We start from the raw sequence: 16,732 nt of genomic DNA on the forward strand, positions 1-16,732 counted from the left end.
ATTGAAAAATCAAAATATCGAAAAACTGAGATATCTACACATCAAAAAATCGAAAAACGTGGAAAATTTAAAATGTTGAAATTAATATCGAGAAATCAGAAAATCAAAAAATTGAACAATTCAAAAATCTAAATTTTAAAAATCGAAAAGTCAAAAAACCGGGAAATCGAAAATCCAAAATTAAAAAAAAAGTATCCAAAGACAAAAAAAACTGAGAAATTAAAAAATTCAAAAACTGAAATCACGAAAAATTAAAAATCGAAACATCGTAAAATTGGAAAATCGAAAAGCCGAAAAACTGAAAAAACGAGAAATCAAAAAATTCAAAAATTAACATCGAGAAATCAAAACATCAAAAGATCGAAAACTCGAAAAATTGTAAAATCCAAGAACTGAAAAATCGAAAAAACCAAAACCAGAAAAATCGAAATACGTATTGAAAAATTTAAAAATTTGAAAGTCCAAACATCGAAAAGTCGTAAAAGGGAAAAATGAGAAAATAAAAAATCGAAAAATTGAGATATCGAGACGAAAAAATCGAAAAATTGAAAAATTAAAATTTTCAAAAATCTGAAAACTGAAATCGAAAAAACCACCAAAATAGAAAAACTGAAAAATCAGGAAGTTCAGAAGTCGAAAAATTAAACTCGAAAAATCGAAAAACTGAAAAATGAAAAACCTGAAAAATCGAAAAATTGAAGAATTAAAAAACTGAAGAGTCTATATTTTTCGGGCAATTCTTGAATATTAAAAAAAAAACAATCGACATTCAAGACCAATCCAGTTGCAAACAGAATAAGCCAAAGTCTAGAATCCTTAGTGGGAATTTTTGTCAGAAAAAAAATTATTTGATGAAGAATTCAGGAATTTTTTAAATGTTCAAAGAACATTACCAAGAACATTATATTATTCATATAAAATTCTCGAATATTCTTCTACTGGTACTGTTCCTGCTGAGCTTAAATTATTCTATATTGCATAAGAGGTTGACTTTCTAAAAATTCGATAAGTTCCTAGAACATTCGATAACCTGAAGATGACTGTCTAGAAGAATTTAGAAACAGGTTGACTCGGCGTTCTAAAAGTTCATAACAACGAGAAAATTACTATGTGAAATTTCTATAGTGCGTAAGCAATCCACTATCAGAAAATGATAAAGACGGAATTTTTCTAACAATTCGAGAACATTTAAAAAATCCAATTTATATTAAAAGAAATTCCAATTGAAAATAGAATAAACTAAATATGTCTAGAATTCCGAGTGGGAATTTTTAGCAGAAAGAAAAATTAGTTGACAAATTAGTGAGAAATTTTTAAGATGTTGGAAGAACATTACCAAGAACATTATAATGATTCATATAATATTCTAGAATATTCTCCGACTGTCCAAAAGTTCGACAGGTTTCTAGAAAATTGCAAAACCTGAGGGTGACATCTTAAAGAATTTTATTGAAAATGAGCAGAAACAGTTTGACTGAGGGTTCTAAAAGGTTCAACTCTAAAATATTTGAAAAAAAGAAGGGGCATTCAAGAATGTAATTGAAAACACTCTAAGCTAATAATATCTGAAAATCCGACCGAGAATTTTTGTCGGAAGAGTCGAGAAATTTCTAAAATATCTAAAAATGGAGTATTTTAACAAGCAACAATGGAACAAATAAATCAGTTAATTAGTGATGATAATAGAGGGACTGGAAAAATGGAAAAGAGGACAAGACTGAAGCTTCAATTAAACGAACAGACAAAGGAAAATATATAACAAAAAGGGTATTGTTAATTAAGAATAACGTTGCTATACACATTTAAGAAAAAAAAAACCTGCCAGAAATTCCAATCTGAAGTACAAAAGCTGCGTCCAAAGTCTTCCTGGACTTTTTAGGTCACAACATCCAAATCGCGATGTTTAATCACGGTCTCATGACTTCTCAGAAACCACTACTTCATGTCCAAATACCGAATGCCAACAATATCGCAAGTGTCAAAGTCTAAATTTAAAAATTCCAAAACCGAAATATCCTTTCCCACATGAACAAAATTAAAAAATTAGCGGAACCTTCCTCTTGGAAAATTTTTTTTCCGTCCCGATTCCCTCCACTATTTTTATCAAAACCTCCAAACAAACAAAACGATAAATTAGAGGCCAAAAAAATCGCCCAAAAGAGGTGCAACACCACACCTACATACAACCTGGATCCCGTTCGACCTCTGCAAATGCCACAAAAATCTCCTTCGCTATGAAAATCTTTGCCAAGATTTGCACATAAATTTGGCAGTATGCAAGCAGCGCATAACTCCACGACCTCTGGTATTTACCGTCCTGACAATTCCAATAATTCCGAGCGACTTTCGCAACCCGATAAATCCCATCTTCAAAAAAAAAAAAAAAAAACAACACAAACCCACAATAGATCCAGGTTGTTCAACTCCTCAATCCACGCCAAAATTTAATTAACCCAAACGACGCGATTTTTCACCCGCAAAAAAAATAAAGACAATGCATGCCAAAATGTGCGCTCAAAAATTTTCTAATTCCGCCGATGACGAAGACGTGGAGTGTTTGAATTGGTGCAGGCATTTAAATCGAGATTAATCGCTCGTCATACATCTGGCCCGCCATCAAATTCCGTTTGTTGTTCGAAACGTGTAGACAGGTCATTGCGGAGGAGATTAAACAAGTCAGAAACGTCGCACGATTTTGCCAAAATTTCGCAACGCGCTGCAGGTGTGGTCGTAAAATCCGTAACAACTAACCGAAACACTCGTAAAGTTTTAACGCGGCGGAAATGGCCTGCAATTGAACAAATTGTGTTGGTTGCCGAGATTGATATTTTTTGATATGGTTAACCTCGGAGGTTTAATTTTACATTTTAACCGTGGATTCAAGGCGGGTTTCGTCGATCGAAAATACCTGCGATAAAAATATGAGGATTGGAAGTGTGCTTTTCGAAAAATCTGTCAATTATAGAGGTGTTAAAAATATAAAGTCGGCTAAAAAGTGACTTGTTTTGAATAAATCGTCAAAACAGGCTGTAAATTTAGTGGCCACAAACAAAAAAACAATAATACTGATGATAATAATAATAATGTGTAAATTTATGCTTCAACACTTATTGTTGGTTGTTGAATGGTGTAGGTGGACGTTTATATTTAGACACGAGTTTAAACCAACTTATAAATTTGGTAAAGGCTGTAAATTAAAAAATCCATAAAACTGTATTAGTATTAGTGGAGTTGTTTTTCTTCGTTTAAGCGCCATGGCTTAAGCGGGAGATAAAAGCAAGGACGAGACGGTTATTTTTCACGTGCGGCGGAAATTTTCCAATTTTGACGTTTCGGGAAAGGTGAAAAATTTGTTTTCGCAAAGTTCAACAAATTTTATAAAAAGTAAATTAATTTCGATTTTCTTGGCAGCTTGAAAAATTTACGACTTGGAAGGTGGAGGGCAAAACTGGTTCTAGATAAATTTTTCAAATCAAAAAAAAAAAAAAAAACACCGGCAATGGCTAATTTTTGGTATAATAATGCTGAAGCATAATTATCACATTCAAGCCAGAAATATCTAAAACAAGCGTAAAGCGGAGGAAATTATATCAACATAATTTTTGTGACAGTTTTTAATAAATAGGTTGTTCTAAAAATTCCTTAATATTTTGTGAGGGACCTTCAAAATTATGTACAACATAATCCACGTTCCTAGAAATTCCGACAAAATTCCAACAAACTTCAACAAATTCCACTAATTCCGGTTATATAAAATGTGGTTTCACTAATTCTAAAATAAGTACTGATAATCTAACGGGATTAATGTGCTATAAATATAATTCCATTAAAAACTCTACCAACTCCTAACTAGTAATTATCTAGAAAGGTCAAAGTATTATAATTAAAGTAGTAAATAGCTGTGTCCTTAAAACGCGAGATAAATTCAATAAACAAGGATGCAGTTTAGCAAAAAAGATCTAGAACAGATTCAGTGATTTTTCTTTTAATTCAGAAATAATTTTTTTACTGATATTTTTCCAAAGAAAACCTTAAACAAACGGTTAATGTGTCTGTTTTCGACCACATTCCTCATCTTGTGGTCATTGGTTTCAACATTAAAGAAATATGGAATAATTTTTGTATATATAAGAGAGCGAGTTGCGCGGAGAGCCGCAATTCCAGCCAATAAACCACTTGTACAACCCCTACAATAGGGATTTTAAAAATATTTTTCTCCTAATTTCATTTTAGGATTTTTTTTTTCAAAAATAAACTGGAAAATTCGCCAAAATCGAAAATCATGCACAAATATACAAAACAATATAATAGTAATAATAATAATACAATACATATTAGTATTTGTTAAGATAAAATTGATTTCCAGAACGAACAAATTAAAAAAAAAAATAAAACAAGTCCTAAAAATTGTGAAAATCCTAAAAATGGCAGAGAAAAAATAAAAAACTTTTTTTTAACTGAATAGTATATACTATGTTATGATTTATTTTTTCAATAATCTATTTCAAAAAAAGATTATAAAAATTATCACAAAGTAAAACAATATAATTTTACGTAATAAATCAATAAAAAAAAACCGATGATAGTAAAAATGTGTCATGACGAAGGCGAAAAATATTAAAATATATGTTGTTCAAATTTCTGGAATGAACAAATTAAAACAAAAACGATAAAACTTGGAAAAATGGTGAAAATCCCAAAAATGGCATAGACAAAATAGAAAATAAAAAAAAATCATTAGAAGTTCCCGGAGGTTTCAAATTTTTTTAGAATCTTGATAACATGCTTTTATTTCTTCAATAATAGATTTAAAAAAAATATATACTAAAAATTAGGACAAAGTAAAAAATATTAAAATGTATGTAGTTCCACAAATTTCCACAATGAACAAATTAAAAAAAAAAACAAAAGTCAAAAAAATGGTGTAAATTCTAAAAATGGTACAGACAAAATAGAAAAATTTCCAAAAAAATATAGAAATTCGGGAGCTTTCTAATTTTTTTAGGATCTAAATAGTACATGTGTCGTGATTCACTTTTTTAATGATCGCTTTAAAAAATTAATTAAAATTAGACATAGTAAATTAAAGTCACTACGAAAATGAAAAGTTGGTGGTTCCCCAAATTTCCAAAATAAACAAATTAAAAAAGTCGTAAAAATTGTGAAAATTCTAAAAAGGCAGAGATAAAATAAAAAATATGTTTTTTAGAAACTAAATATGTTACGATTTATTTTCCCAATAATCTATTTCGAAAGAAGATTATAAAAATTAGGACAAAGTAAAATAAGATAATTTTACGTAATAAATCAATACGAAATAAAACAATGATAATAGTAAAAATGTGTCACGAGGAAAGCGAAAAATATTGAAATATATGCTGTTCTCCAAATTTCTAGAATGAACTAATTAAAAAAAAAAAAACAAAACTTGAAAAAATTGTGAAAATCCAAAAAATCGCATAGACAAATTAAAAAATAAAAAAAAAACATTAAAAATTCCCGGAGGATTCCAATTTTTTAGGACAAAGTAAAATAAGATAATTTTACGTAATAGTTTATAAATATGTTTATTAATAAATTTGTTTATGAATTGAGCTATAAAAATTACGAACTTAGAAATTGTAAAAACGGAACATTGAAAAAACTGGAAATTTTCAAAAGTAATGTAAAATTAAAAAATTAAAAATCCTGAACAAAAAATCGAAAAATTGCGAAAAAAAAATTGAAAAATGTAAATTAAAAACTAGAAAAATTGCACACTGGTAATTTGAAGGAACGAAAGGTGAAAAAAAATCGAAAAATTAAAAATCGGAAAAGTATTTAAACAATAAAAAAAAAAATTTCAAAAATCGACAAGCTGCAAAATCGGAAATTTAAAATCAAAAAGGCGAAAAATGGCACAACGAGAAATTGAAAAAACATGAAACCAAAAGGTCGAAAAATTCAAAAATTGAAAAATCGAGAAATTGGAAAATTTAAATTAAAAACTGGAAAAATTGCGAAACGGAAAATTGAAAAAAATCATAATTAAAAATCGGGGAGGTACTTTGAAAATTAAAAAAAATCGAAAATTTCAAAAATCGTCAAGTCAAAAAATCGAAAGTTTGAAAATTGAAAACGTGAAAAATTGCGCATCGAGACCGATAATTCGAAAAATTAAAAAATCGAAAAGTTAAAAAATTGTAAATTGGAAATTTGAAGGAACGAAACGTTGAAAAAATCGAAAAATTAAAAATCGGAGAAGTGTTTAAAGAATAAAAAAAAATTGAAAGTTTCAAAAATTGACAAGCGGCAAAATCGGAAATTAAAATAAAAAACGTGAGAAATTGAAAAACCATAAAACGAAAAGATCGAAAAATTTCAAAAATTGAAAATTCGAAAAATTGTAAAATTCGAAAAATTACAAAATTTAAATTAAAAACTAGAAAAATTGCGAACCGGACAACTGAAGAAACGAAACATAGAAAAAATGAAAATATTAAAAATCTGGGAACTACTCGAGGATAAAAAAAACCGAAAACTTCAAAAACCAAGAATCTGAAAAAAGAAAAATTGAAAAAACATACCGAAAGATCGGAAAATTCAAAAACTGAAAAGTCGAAAAGTTATAAAATTCAGTAATAACTGTGAAATTTAAATTAAAATCTAGAAAAATTGAAGAAACCAAGTATCGAAAAAAATTGAAAAATTGAAAATAAAAAGGTGAAAATTTTCACTTCGAGAAATTGAAAAGGCACAAAGCCGAGAAAACGAAAAATGCAATAATTGAAACGTCGAAAAATTATAGAATTAAAAAATTAAGAGTTGTGAAACTGAAAAATTGTATATCAAAAATTGAAAAATGTAAATTAAAAACTAGAAAAATTCCAAATTGAAAAATTTAAGCAACGAAACATTGAAAATCAAATTTTCAAGAACGGGGAAGAAATTAGGAGTCCAAAAATAATTGAAAAATTTCAAAAATCGAGAAGCTGAAAAATCGGAAATTTAAAATAAAATGGTGGAAAAATTGCACATCGAAAAATTGAAAAACCATTAAACCACAAGATCGAAAAAATCAAAAATTGAACAGTCGAAAAATTCTAAAATTCAAAAATTGTAAATCGTGAAATTGAAAAATAGAAAAATTTCAAACCGGAAAACTGAAGAAACGAAACATTGAAAAAAATCGAAAAATTAAAAATCTGAAAAGTACTTGAGAATAAAAAAAAAATCGAAAATTTCAAAAACCAAGAAACTGGAAAATCGAAAAATTGAAAAAACAATCAATATGAAATGAAAAATATTAAAATATTCGTAGTTCCTAAAATTTCCACAATTAACGAAATAAAAAATTTCGAAAAAAATACAGAAATTCGGGAGCTTTCTAATTTTTTAGGATCTAAATAGTACATGTGTCATGATTTACTTTTTCAATGATCGATTTAAATTATTTAAAATTAGGATAAAGAAAGTAAATTAAAGTCACTACGAAATTGAAAAGTATCAAAATTTACGTAGTTCCCCAAAGTTTCAGAATGAACAATATAAAAAAGAAAAAAAAAACAAGTCGTAAAAATTGTGAAAATCCTAAAAATGGCAGAGATAAAATAAACAAGATTTTTTTAGAACCCAAATAGTATTTCTCTATTCTATTTCGAAAGAAGACTATAAAAATTAGGACAAAGTAAACCAAGATAATTTTACGTAATAAATCAACACAAAAACAAAACAATAATAATGGTAAAAATGTGTCACAACGAAAGCGAGAAATATTAAATATATCTTGTTCTCCAAATTTCCAGAATCAACAAATTAAAAAAAAATAAAACTTGAAGAAATAGTGAAAATACTAAAAATGGCATACACAAAATAGAAAATAAAAATCGTTAGAAATTCTCGGAGCTTTACAATCTTTTTAGGACCTTAACAAATTGATTTATTTCTTCAATAATTGATTTTAAAACAATAATTAAAATTAGGGCAAAATAAAATAAGAGAATTTTACGTACTAAATCAATATGAAAATTATGATAATGGTAAAAGTGTGTCAGTACCATAATGAAAAATATTTAATATAGACGTATTCTTCAAATTTCCAGAATAAAGAGACTAAAAACACCTATGAAAGTAAAAAAAAAATCCTAAACATGACACAGATAAAATAAAAAATTTGGAAAAAAACATATACTCGGAAGCTTTTCAACAACGCAAACACCGATAAGAATCAACCAGACCCAGAAAAATTTCACACCAACTTAACTCGAATCGAAACCCGAACCTGCAAACGCGGGCAAAAAATCCGAACCAATCAACTCCAAACCAATGAACGTTTACACCTGTCGAGTCGTGTCGATCGCACCACTATCTAACAACTTAATAAAATTACCGAAAATAATTAATTGTTAATTAATAACAAGCTTTCAACATGATCGCAATAACAGTAAAATTTTAGAATGTAGGTCACCATATGGCCGAAAAATTACATCAAAACATATCTGGCCGATAATTTACAAGCTACCTGATAAGATATCGACCGGCAAAGTCGCATTGCAAAATGCACGCGTAATTGTGATAATTGGAATTCGACCCAAATCTCCGCTTGTTGTTGCCTTTTGATTAGTGCTCTGTAGCGGTATTTTCAAAATTTTTTCCACAAATTTTGACATTGCCAATCAAGTCACAAAAGGTCATCCTTTCATGACGCACGAATAAAAACAGTGATCAAGAGCGCCGTTCTAGGACACCACCAAATAAGCAAGGTACATAGGTGGGTCAATTTAGTGGTAGTCAATATCAACCACTCTCCTCCCTCTCGAAATGTGTCTAGTGGTAATTAGTCCGATTAACACGCAGATGCCACTAATTAGAGTGCTCTAGCCCGTGCCTGTAACCACCTTGCCCCGTTAGCTAATAAAGCAAATAGCAGAGGTCCCGCAGCGGCTCTCTGTTGCACGCCGCCGTTAAAAAATCAAACAAATATCGCATGATCGCGCGGCATTGTTCAAGGCAACTCGACTAATATTGACAAAGATATCAGAATCGATAGTTCAACGAACCTTCAAATGAATTATGTATGTGTGTCAGTCGTTCATTCGGAAAAATGGAAGTACAAAGACGGATTAAGGGAAAAAATGTGTTCGGAATTGTGTAGTAAGGGAGGACGAACGTGTTGCTCTAGCTGGTGTGAAATAAAAAAAAGTAAAAGTGTTTTCAGTGCAGGTTTTTATAAGCGTGTTACTAAATTGAGAAATCTATTCCATGTCACATTAACCTGCTCTTTCTTCTCATAATTAGTTGTAATAATACGCAGCTTGAAGTTTTCGCTTCACAGCGGTCTTTAATTTTGACTATTGCTAAAATGAGCCCATCGGGAGCCAAAAATAATTGGGATTTGATTAAATGAAGTGACGGCGCGTATTTGTGGTGGAATGGGCCTAAAACAAAATTGGACGAGATTTTTGTGCTATTTTAGGAATGTCTCATTTTCAAGCTCGTTAGTGGTGTAGTTTCGTAAATATTTACTTCTTATTTTTCCATCATTAAGCAAAACTAGTCGGGCAATTCCAACCAATTTTCTTAATATGTGGAGCATCCTCACGTCCTCGTACCATGTAATAAATCGATTCAGGTTCATTGTTATTTCTAATCTAAATGGACATGAAAAGCTCAGTCTGTATCCCCATACAAGGATATTTTCTGTTAATACATGTATGCGAACTTTACTTTTAACAAAACAATACGGAATACGGTTGCCATGACGCCAAATACAGCAGCCTTAAGCAAAATATTTCAAATTCGCTGGTGGAACGCACACCGTGAAAAATCGAATGTCGGCCCGGCGACTTTTTACAAATTTTGTTTTTTCTTTGTCTGAAAATAGTTCCAGGTATTTACATTTTTTGCGGAACGTATGCTTCATTTCACCGTGGAAAAGTTTACACTTGAGTTAGTTTTTACCAATTATCTTAAAATGTGCACTAGAAAATTGGACGGCAGTGAAATCTGAATTCAAAAGTGAGCTGGATGATTTTTCATTTTGATGGAAAAAATTCGGGATGACTACTTTTTCCACATTTGTGCCACGCAAAATTAAATAAGCTAATAGTCAAGCTGGCTCTGAAATTTCGTAAATTTTGCCGCCTCGTTGTGATGAGTGACGACTATTCGTCGCCTGTCACCAACATCAATCATAACTCGACTTTCTTGAACTTTTTCGCGAGTTTGTTCTTCAGATCCACGGTTTTCCAAACATTGTCGTTGTAAATATTTTGTTTAAAAAGTATGCCAGTCAATTTAAGTAGGTATTTAAGTGCCGAACAACTAAGCTCGCACGTTCCATGAATCAGTAATAATAATAATAATAATGATAATGCTTATTTCTGTTATAAACACAACAATTGGATTAATAATCCCTTATGAAGGTTAATATTGCTTTTTTTCTATCTATCTATCTTGATAGAAACTTCAGAGTTTAGACCAGAGATTTTGGGACCCCAAAAGTGAGAAACCAAGAATTGTAGAAATTGAGAAACAATTTATTGACTGGATAGAAGAAACTTTTCCGGCGTTGCCCAAATACTTGGAATGAATCCAACTACAACGCACGAAATAATTAAAGAAAATGGTATAATCTCTGGCAAAACACAAAAGTTCAGGCCTTACAAGAAGGTGACCATGCACCAAGAGAAAATAACCTAATTTTGGGCGATTGAAAATCCCCATGTGATCCGAAGACGTGTGTTTGATAGGACCCGTCAGTTGACGAACTTATACTCCACTTTCGTTTCAGTGGAAAATGTCAAAAATTGTCCCACTACAACAAAAGGATATTTCTTGGAATTTCGTAAGGATAGGTTTTCGTCATGAAAAACTGATCATTATGAGGATCACCAACACATTTTCTGTGGCGTAAAAAATACGTGGTGAAATATTTGTCAATTTCTTCTCCCCTTGGTGGGAAGAACAACTGTAATGCACGTGTTGCCAACAAAAGAAAAAAAAATAAAACATCACAATCTGGCAAGCCAAAGCAACCGACTTATTCACAATTTGTATATTTAGAAAGGACCTGCAACGACGATTTTGGCAATTTAATGAAAAACACGAACATTTTTGGCATATTCAACAGATTATTTGGGGCACTAAACATTGAGAACCTTCTCCCTCGCACCAAGCTAATTCGTCTGAAGCAATATGGAAAATTTTCCTTTGGAAACCATATCTTAAAAGGGACTCTGTTAAATTCGTCATTATATAATATAAATCTTGAAAAAGTCGATTTTCTGCCAGGAGTATTTGGTTCTAATTTGTAATCCCTTTCTTTCCTTACAAAATAATTGGAATTGTATTAAGATTTATTACCGAATCTTTCATCAGTTTCTTTCTTTCTGATTTTGTTCCGACAGAGAAAATTTTAGTTATGTTGTCCTTTTATATCCTAACTAGCTTTTCGCTCGTAATCTCCGTAACTGCTGGACCGATTGTTGTCAAATTTTGTATCTATGTTAGAAATATCATAGATATACATGGTTGAATGCTAGCCAAAATTTGGCTAATCATCCCCATCAACAATTTGATGACGTCATCTCAATCAACCGTATTTTAAAATAAGTTGAATGTTATACAACAATTATACAAGTTGTAGTATACGAATCCGCTTTTAGTTTTTTCGCTTAACGTTCAAATTTTCGCAAAAACAATTGTACGGTATAATAACGTTATCTTTGTTTTTTTTCAAAATATAGAAATTTTTTTCAACAACAGGAAAGTTAAACATGTTTCAGTTTCTTGTTGGGAAAAGAAGATTTCGTATATTAAGAAAAAATGGACAAAGTATAAGCCCCGCCTACCCATCCGTTCTCAATTGTGATGAATGTTTTATTAGTCAAGTTATGATCATTAAGAGATATGGTTTTATTATTTTTTTTTGTTATTTTTGTCCTTTAAATGGAATGTAATTTCTGTTGGGCAATAAATACTATTATTATTTTTATTATTATTCTCTTAATATTTGTTTTTTTTTAAATATAGTTCTTTTTTTTTTCAACAACAGGAGAGTTAAACATGTTTTCAGTTGCTTGTTGGGAAAAGAAGACTTCGTATGTTAAGAAAAAATGGACAAAATATACGCCCCGCCCACCCACCCCTTCTCAATTGTGATGAATGTTTTATTCATCGTGAGTTTAATTGCAAAATCCTCCTTTCTCTGCAAAAAATTGCCATATGAAATATGTTTTTAAAATGGTAGATTTCTTTTAGAGAAATATTGATATTATAATTAAACCCCGCCCTTCGCGCTGATTTTGAATGAAAAACTCATCACTAGAGAGCGGATTTTATGAAATTTGCATATCCGTTATTTTTTGCATATAAGTCTTGATATTTAATATGTGAACGAATCATGCTAATTAAAAATGAATACAGCAATAAAAAAATTGCATATTTGCATATATTTGCCTTCTGCTGCATATTTCACGTAATAGGTGCATATTTTGCATTTTTTGTCAATTTTTGTGCTAATTTAAAAAAAAATTATTGTCATTTTATGGGCATTTATCTAGAAAGACGAAATTTTATTAATCATATTGCAAATATTGTCCTCAGCTTCAAATAACTAGAAAAGGTTTGGGTTTTATGGTAGTTTGGAGACACCATTGGGTGTTAAACCATCCTTCCAGGTAAATTCGCGCCCTATTTACTTTTGGAAACACCGTTCATTCCCAATATTTTTGTTCGTTAGTTAAGTGTATTAATTAAAGGTACGTTTAATGGTGGTCGAAGGGACGTTATAGTATTATTTTTCATTGTGAGTTTGTATTGAAAGCATTTAACGAGATACAGGTGTATCAATATGTCGAAGATAACTCAAATTAATTTAAGGATTAAAACTTTTCCTGAACTTATTCTTCAAGAACGAACTGTGTTTTGTCGCGCCTGCCCTAAACCGGTAAGTATTTTTACATCTGTGGACGTAGTAAGCAGTTTTTCTATTTACAAAATACATTTACTTTAGAATCACCGGAAAAACTTTTTGTTAGAATATTTCGAAAAATATCTAAAAATAAATTGTTACCACAATAATAATTAAATAGCGGATTACTACTATTTTTTAAGTAATTTGATCTGTTTATATTTATTTTTTAGTATAAGAATATTATCTTTAAAAACGTGATTAATGTGTTAGTGAGATGTAATTAAACACTTTGCAATGTGATTTATGTATTTTTAGTAATAAAACGTAAGCTCGGGAAACCTGCTTTTGAATTTTATACATAAATTTAGTTCGCTTATTAAGCTTTTTTTTAATTTTTGGAGCATATGCAACTGCATATCTCTGCATATATTAAGAAAGTTACTGCATATTTGCATAAATTTGGTGCATATCATATGATCATATTTCTCAAAATTTTGCTGCATATTTTCCGCTCTCTACTCATCACAATTGAGATCGTTTTAATTTTTGTTTTCTTTTTTTTAATACATGTATAGAATTTTCTTTCAACAACAGAAAGGATAAACATGTTTCAGTTTCTTGTTGAGAAAAGAAGACTTCGTATATTAAGAATAAATGGACAAAGTATAAGCCCCGCCCACCCACCCGTTCTCAATTGTGATGAATATTTTATTCATCATGAGTTAAAGGGCGGAGTTTAGTTTACAAAATCTTCATTTCTCTAAAAGAAATTACAGTACGAAATATGTTTTTAAAATGGTAGAATCTTTTAGAGAAATATTGATGTTACAATTAAACTCCGCCCTTCGGTCTGATTAGGAATAAAAAACTCATCACAATTGACATTTGGGCGGGTGAGTGGGGCTTAATCTTTGTTTTTTTTTTAATATATAGAGTTTTTTTTCAACAACAGGAAAATTAAACATGTTTTCAGTTGCTTGTTGGGAAAAGAAGACTTCGTATGTTAAGAAAAAATGAACAAAATATACGCCCCGCCCACCCACCCCTTCTCAATTGTGATGAATGTTGTATTCATCGTGAGTTTAATTGCAAAATCCTCCTTTCTCTGCAAAAAATTACCATATGAAATATGTTTTTAAAATGGTAGATTTCTTTTCGAGAAATATTGATATTATAATTAAACCCCGCCCTTCGCGCTGATTTGGAATGAAAAACTCGTCACAACTGAGATCGTTTTAATTTTTGTTTTTTTTTTTTTTTTTTAATACATATATAGAATTTTCTTTCAACAACAAGTAGGATAAACATGTTTTCAGTTGCTTGTTGAGAAAAGAAGACTTCGTATGTTAAGAAAAAATGGACAAAATATGAGCTCCGCCCACCCACCCCTTCTCAATTGTGATGAATGTTTTATTCATCATGAGTTGAAGGGCGAAGTTTAGTTTGCAAAATCCTCATTTCTCTACAAGAAATTACCTAATTAGACTTCGCCCTTCGGTCTGATTGGGAATGAAAAACTCATTACAACTGAGATCCGGGCGGGTGGGTGGGGTTTAATTTTTGTTTTTTTTTTAATATATAGAGTATTCTTTCAACAGCAGGAAAGCTAAACATGTGTTCAGTTTCTTGTTGGGAAAACAAGCCTTCGTATGTTAAGAAAAAATGAACAAAATATACGCCCCGCCCACCCACCCCTTCTCAATTGTGATGAATGTTTTATTCATCGTGAGTTTAATTGCAAAATCCTCCTTTCTCTGCAAAAAATTACCATATGAAATATGTTTTTAAAATGGTAGATTTCTTTTCGAGAAATATTGATATTATAATTAAACCCCGCCCTTCGCGCTGATTTGGAATGAAAAACTCATCACAATTGAGATCGTTTTAATTTTTGTTTTTTTTTTTAATACATAGAGTTTTCTTTCAACAACAGGAAAGTTAAACATGTTTTCAGTTGCTTGTTGAGAAAAGAAGACTTCGTATGTTAAGAAAAAATGGACAAAATATGAGCTCCGCCCACCCACCCCTTCTCAATTGTGATGAATGTTTTATTCATCATGAGTTGAAGGGCGAAGTTTAGTTTGCAAAATCCTCATTTCTCTACAAGAAATTACCTAATTAGACTTCGCCCTTCGGTCTGATTGGGAATGAAAAACTCATTACAACTGAGATCCGGGCGGGTGGGTGGGGTTTAATTTTTGTTTTTTTTTTAATATATAGAGTATTCTTTCAACAGCAGGAAAGCTAAACATGTGTTCAGTTTCTTGTTGGGAAAACAAGCCTTCGTATGTTAAGAAAAAATGAACAAAATATACGCCCCGCCCACCCACCCCTTCTCAATTGTGATGAATGTTTTATTCATCGTGAGTTTAATTGCAAAATCCTCCTTTCTCTGCAAAAAATTACCATATGAAATATGTTTTTAAAATGGTAGATTTCTTTTCGAGAAATATTGATATTATAATTAAACCCCGCCCTTCGCGCTGATTTGGAATGAAAAACTCATCACAATTGAGATCGTTTTAATTTTTGTTTTTTTTTTTTTTAATACATATATAGAATTTTCTTTCAACAACAGGAAGGAGAAACATGTTTCAGTTTCTTGTTGGGAAAAGACCACTTCGTATTTTAAGAAAAAATGGAAAAATATAAGCCCCGCCCACCCACCCCTTCTCAATTGTGATGAATATTTTATTCATCATGAGTTAAAGGGCGGAGTTTAGTTTACAAAATCTTCATTTCTCTAAAAGAAATTACAGTACGAAATATGTTTTTAAAATGGTAGAATCTTTTAGAGAAATGTTGATTCTACAATTAAACTCCGCCCTTCGGTCTGATTAGGAATAAAAAACTCATCACAATTGAGATTCGGGCGGGTGGGTGGGGCTTAATCTTTCTTTTTTTTAATATATAGTTTTTTTTTCAACAACAGGAAAATTAAACATGTTTTCAGTTGCTGGTTGGGAAAAGAAGACTTCGTATGTTAAGAAAAAATGGACAAAATATACGCCCCGCCCACCCACCCCTTCTCAATTGTCATGAATATTTTATTCACCGTGAGTTTAATTGCAAAATCCTCCTTTCTCTGCAAAAAATTACCATATGAAATATGTTTTTAAAATGGTAGATTTTTTTTTAGTGAAATATTGCTATTATAATTAAACCACGCCCTTCGGTCTGATTTGGAATGAAAAACTCATCACAACTGAGATCGTTTTAATTTTTGTTTTTTTTTTTAATACATAGAGTTTTCTTTCAACAACAGGAAAGTTAAACATGTTTTCAGTTGCTTGTTGAGAAAAGAAGACTTCGTATGTTAAGAAAAAATGGACAAAATATGAGCTCCGCCCACCCACCCCTTCTCAATTGTGATGAATGTTTTATTCATCATGAGTTGAAGGGCGAAGTTTAGTTTGCAAAATCCTCATTTCTCTACAAGAAATTACCTAATTAGACTTCGCCCTTCGGTCTGATTGGGAATGAAAAACTCATTACAACTGAGATCCGGGCGGGTGGGTGGGGTTTAATTTTTGTTTTTTTTTTTAATATATAGAGTATTCTTTCAACAGCAGGAAAGCTAAACATGTGTTCAGTTTCTTGTTGGGAAAACAAGCCTTCGTATGTTAAGAAAAAATGGACAAAATATATGCCCCGCCCACCCACCCCTTCTCAATTGCGATGAATATTTTATTCATCGTGAGTTTAATTGCAAAATCCTCCTTTCTCTGCAAAAAATTGCCATATGAAATATGTTTTTAAAATGGTAGACTTCTTTTAGAGAAATATTGATATTATAATTAAACCCCGCCCTTCGCTCTGATTTGGAATGAAAAACTC

General features: G+C 30.7%; 1 protein-coding gene across 4 annotated transcripts in view; it reads right to left on the minus strand.

Moving 5' to 3' along the window:
• The window catches only part of LOC135131038 (GTPase-activating protein skywalker), a 187,212-nt gene that overhangs the window by 79,183 nt on the left and 91,297 nt on the right, over positions 1-16,732 (minus strand). The window lies entirely within an intron of this gene.

Source organism: Zophobas morio, unplaced genomic scaffold (genome assembly GCF_036711695.1).
Source record: "Zophobas morio isolate AGI-343-1 ecotype UQ-CSIRO unplaced genomic scaffold, CSIRO_AGI_Zmor_V1 ptg000018l, whole genome shotgun sequence".
NCBI classification, from domain to species: Eukaryota; Metazoa; Arthropoda; class Insecta; order Coleoptera; family Tenebrionidae; genus Zophobas; species Zophobas morio.